The following is a 5,900-nucleotide window of genomic DNA, read 5'->3' as shown; positions in this document are numbered from 1 at the left end:
ATGTAACTCTATTTATTTATATCATCACATGGACTTATATAAAGTTTTATACATTTTCTTTTCATATATTTATTATTGTTTTTCTTCTTTAGATATTAGGTTGGCTTAGAATGATTCCAAATAATGTACAGGAATGACCTGGTGCTGTTACATGTCAATCAACAAGGAGGGGGGGGCGGTCACTGGGGGGACGGGGGGGCATCAGATGATAGGGGGGGCACTTCCCCCCCCCAGCCCTCCTCTGGCTCCGCCACTGCTCGGTCTGTATCCACCAAGTTACACGCAGACTCGTTGCCATAGCAACTGACAATTGACAAAGATTTGGTTAAGCTAAGTAAAAAAATAGTTGCTTTATAGTACAAACCACAGAGTGAAAATAGCAATAGAAATGAATTTGTTATTCTATATTATTTTCTCCTTATCACACGTCACTGGTTTTGACAATAGTAATAGTTCAGAAACCAATAAAAATATTGGACGTATTCATCATAATACAATGTTACAAAAAATTTCATTATCCCTAATTAACTTACCTTTACCAATAATAATCCTTATTTTTACACATTCAATTTTTTGATAGTTTTACTTGATCTGATATCCTTATTCAGATTTTTCCATAGCCTAACACCGGACATAGACAGATTTTCAACGTTGCTAGTATGTTTAAGATTTTGAATTTATATTCCCTTCTTTCCATTTTCAGACAATGGAACAGGGTTTTTTTGGGGCACTCAAAGCTTGTTTTTGCAGCTTTTTTTGCACCACACACTGGAATGTTTTCTGTCAGCGTAGCTCAAATATTATAATGGATATGTATATATATTGTGTGTGTTTTGTGTCTCTATGAGAACAATGCTGTAATCACCTTACTCCCTTGTTTTTCCAGTGTGGATGCCTTTCTCATCATCAATGCCTCCAGCATCAACTGTCAAACTCACAGTCAGTCGGTGTGTGATGAGCTCCTCAGTTAAGTGAACAGTTTATGAAACGAAATGCGAGTCTGGATAATCAGTAAAGTAAGGATTTTGACCAGCAGAGGGCAGCAGGCTACCAACCAAACCACATAAATCATCCCGGAAGTCTCCAGTGAGTAGCAAACGTCCCAATAATTTGGCCTAAATTCAGTGTATGGGATATACACTGATATACATTTGAAACGAGAACAGTACCAAATTATCTGCGTGACCATTTTAAAACTAAAATTTTCAAAAAAGAAAATTTTGTTTTCTTTTTTGGAATCTTTGGGTAAATGAATGCAGTGGCAGCACCAAACCTCATTGTAACTTAAAACGCTTTATGATGGAGCAACTCTCACTATCTAAATTTTGTTAGAGTCATTATAAAAGGTTATAATGTGTTGGAATAAAGGATCTTGGCGTTTTTACTTTATTTGCTGCATTTGTTGTGTTCAGATTTAGTACATTTTATCCTGTACAGCACTGTCTGGGTTTTTTTCTAAGACACGGCCGTATAAATACACTTTAGTTTTTCACTTTATCACCTTCTTTTTTTTAACTAACATGCTCTGATGCTGCAACCTCATCAGAGAGCTGCAGATGAGGTTGAACTCTCCTCTACAGAATGTCTCCCGTCACACTGAAACCTTGTTCTGGGTCAGGCTGTGGTTGGAAAGGGGGGCACGAGGCGCACTGTTAGAGCCTCAAGTCAGCATCAAAATTGAAATTTCAGATGCTTCCTTCAGATTTGCTGCCTCAGAAAATGGACAGAGAAGAATTTACTCTCTTCAGCTGACTAATATAGAAAACAAAGAAACAAAAAAAAAAAAGGTTGCTGCAGCCGAGTTCCCGCTCCGGCCGATCACGTCGACCTCTGCCCCAGCGGTTCAGTCAGCGCCACCCCTCCTCCGCCCTGACAGGATGTGTCATAGCTCTGATGTAGAAACAACAGCTCCTCTGATAGGGTTAGCTAGAGAAGGCCTGCTTTTAATTTAACGGTTTTAAATTTTAACCTTTATATTCCAGTCTTTTTACACTACATTTTATTCATGCATTTAGAAAGAAAGCGATATACAGACAAAAATTTGTAAATGCATCAAAAGGAGCCAAAAAGTTCTTATTTTAATTGTTTAAGTTTCCAGAGCAAACTAGGAACTTTTCTGGCCAATGCAGACCTGATTCTGTTTCTCTCAAACCACCATGACCGCATGTAGCAAAAATCTATTTATCTGCCTGTAAGCACAGAGTTGCATCTTAAGGTGCTTTGCAAGCCTTGTTTTTCTCACTATGTTGAATACTTTTTGATGTAGAGCGTTTTATAGATTTTGTGAGAATATTTTGTTCTGCCTATTTTAAAAATTAATTTACTATTTACAGTCATGTTTTTCCTGAGGTCTACCATCACAAGAAATAATAATACGGCTACATAAAATGTTCAAGTTTTATCAAGCTATGAAAAGTCACTTTTTCATGTGAAATGATTTGCCAAAACACTGTTGGGAAGCGAGGCCAGTGTTTCTTTATGAAGGACCAGAAATAAAAAATGAAACAAAACAAAACAAAGAACAGGGAAATATTTCATGGATTAATAAGTGAACCTCAGAGTCCAGCAGATGAAAACTGTGATCTCATTTCAATACGACTGAACATCTTCATTTTTTATTCTTTGCCGAAGCAAAAGTGTAAAAATGAAATTGGTCCATGGGATCAATTGGCTTCAGTCTCTGTGTCAGTGAGTATCGTGATTCAGTATCATCTCTTCAGTACTTAGTTGTAGCAGGTCTGGAACCGCCCATGCTGAAAGAGCCAATCAGAAAGCAGAGAGCAGAGGCCAGGTTGTTCTTTGCTTCAGGATTTTCCAATTACGTATTTCATGGGTGGTAAAGAAGTGTAGATGTAGAAAAGCTCATAATGTGGTGTGGCAGTCAACTTTGAGACACGAAGCAGTAATATGATTTTCTTTTTGTCAAAATAATTCTGTTCAAGGCTTTAGCTGACCGGTTTGTGTTTCCTCTTATATTATCTTATAAGACAAAACGGATACGGTAATTTGCAGAAAAAGCTTGTCAGATTGTGCCACCATGTCATACCGACGCCTTGCTGTTACTTCCAACTGACTTTTATTTTGTAAACCAAGAACTGTTGCACTTTATTTATCCAATCTATCCATTTTATTTATAAAGTACATTTAAAGAATACACGTTTATCCAAAGCACCGTTTGTGACTCTGATTCCATTTTGGTTTTAGACCAAACCACTTTTGGTGATTGTTTTCAGTCTAATAAAAATTATTGAATATTTTGATCTTTATAATCTCTTGATTTGGATGATGATGACGATGGAAACAATCACCACATGCTAAAACATGTCTATGTGATTTCTTACATGCAGTATTTTGCGTTTCCAGGCCAATAAAACTCATCATATGGATTGAACTAAGCAAACAGGCACAAGGATCGTTATGCAGTTGGCAACAAGTTATTGAACCCAAACTAATGCAATACGTAGCTTCTCATTTCTTCAACCTACATGTCTAAAGACACATCACCTTGTCCTGTAAAGGATGTGTGTCTGTTTAAGAGTGGTCAAATCACTGGCACTGGTCAAACCAGATAAACTACTAAATCTGGATCAAGAACTGTCCAGCGGATTATTAATGTCTGGATGGAAAGTGGAGAACCGTTGACTTTGAAGAAGTAGTGTGGATGGAAAAAAAAAAAAACCCTGAATGTTCATGATTGGCGATCACTTAGATATTTGGTGAAATCAAATATCAACAAAAGCATTTCCACATGCAAAATGAAGAGGGAAGTGAACCTCTGTGCACCCATAAGATGGACTGCCGACCTGTCCAGGGTGACCCCGGCTCTCACCTGTTGACTGCTGGAGATAGGTACCAACACCCCTCATAACCCCAATGGGATAAGGGTGTAAGAAAATTGATGGATGGATGGATAATGGCTTCCGCTGATGACTTAAATAATGAATGACCAGGTTATCTCATCATGTTCCCAGATGACAAAGCCAGGATTCATCAGACTCAAATTGTGACCGAGTTGTTCAGAGAGTATGGAACATCATTTTCACACCTGCACTGCCCCCAAAGAGTCCAAACCTTAACTCCACGGAGAATCTCTGGGATGGGAAGGAGAAGGCGTTGCACATTGATAGGACTCTCTCATCCTCAGTACAAAACCTTGGTGAAAAATGAATAAATCTGGTAACATTGCAGAGGCTTATCCAATATAAGTGTTACCTTTAGTTTGGTGGTAAGTTTTTTTTTTGACCAGCCAGAGTATATTAGAACTACAGTACTGTCTGTTTGCTACATACAACTTTAATATTGTCTTTACTACAGCTTCTAAGCACAAAATAATCTCAAAATTATCTTAAATTACTCAGACAAATGTCACATAACATGTTTCATTTTTTGAGTTCTCTGGATATTTTACTTGCAAAAAAGCTGACATATCTTGTCCACTTTAAGACCAAGTTATTCTCATGTGTGCATATCATAGTGCTTGCTGTCCTTCATTGCGAAAAAAGAAAAAGATGATGCCACTGAAAGGGCTGAACCTAACCCACTGCAACCCCCTCTGTCACATAATCAGATCATTTGGACAGTCAAAGGCGTCAAGCGACGCATTTTAACCAAACCTTCCAGCTTAGCCAATCACAAGCAGCCTTTGTCTCATTTAAAGAGTTCTGTGCGTTTGTGAATATGAACGGCAAATAGAGAAGAGGTTCAGTGACGATCCGGCTTTCCGGCTTTTCTTCTTCTTCTTTATGAAATCTGTGAGTATCAAACATCTCTCTGAGTTTGTTTGTTTGCATGCATTGTTTTAAAGAACAGCTAAAGAGATTTCAAAACTATGTGAAGGAAATTCCAACCACCACCCAAAAGACGTCGTGTCCAAATTTGCTTTTTGTAATCCTTGAAAATGTTTTTGCTTTTATTATACATTGAGAGCTATTTTCTTTATTTTGTTAGTCTGATCACGTCAACATAGATTGTGATATTGTGTTCTCTATGAAAAACAACCCAAACCATCCGATTAAGTAGAAAAGAAATGTGGTTATTCACTTTTAGGTGCCTATTTATGCTTGATTAACTGGTGATGCTGAAGTGACTTTAGGAAGATTTATGCTTTCATTTTCATTACAGACAGTGTCTACCTTCCAATAAACCCAACTTTTCCCAGTCAATCAATAAAAAATATTTTATTATGTTATATATATTTACATTTAAGCTCTTGGGAACATCATGTTTTTTGAGACACTTTGTCTCTTTCAGACTGATTTTTCCCCCCTTGAAACTCAGTCTCTTTACTGTTAAATCATGAACATTGACTGCAACTAAGGCAAGTGAGGCCCGCAACGCTTTAAATGTTGATATGTGTTGAAATGTTGGTTGTCAAGTTTTCTTCAAGTAGTTAGCCATTTATGTTGATGCTCTTATTTTGAAGTAGATGAAGACTGGTCTATGTCTTCTCGTATTCTCTTTTCTTTTTCCAAATAACCATTTCAAACCAAGAACATACAGAAACACAATAAAACGACAATAGAGAGCAAGATATGAACATATGCAATATCTAGGGGAAATATAGAACATAACTTTAGTACTTAAACTTGACTTAGAGGTCTTAAAGTTACAGTATTTAACATTTATGAAAAAACAAACATGTTTTTTAAATATATGTTAGAACTGCCCCATATTGTGACAGTACCTTATGAGACAGATAATCTGTGAAAAAAATCGAGATCCTCCACCTCCTCCCTGAGCTACTATTGCCATCTGAAGAAGTGCAGCGCTCCCCAGTATTCAGTAAAAACAACCAATCAATCAATCCCATTGCTCTTGTTGCTTAATGTGCTAATGGAGGAGGAACAGCTTACTGTTACAGGAAACCAAATTAACCACCACATCAGTGGCCATGCTAACTA

This window comes from Poecilia latipinna, unplaced genomic scaffold (assembly GCF_001443285.1).
Source record: "Poecilia latipinna isolate Pla-1442-1.1 unplaced genomic scaffold, P_latipinna-1.0 Scaffold3994, whole genome shotgun sequence".
Lineage (NCBI taxonomy): Eukaryota > Metazoa > Chordata > Actinopteri > Cyprinodontiformes > Poeciliidae > Poecilia > Poecilia latipinna.
The sequence above is the reverse complement of the archived record's forward strand: the minus strand, read 5'-3'. Positions refer to the sequence as shown.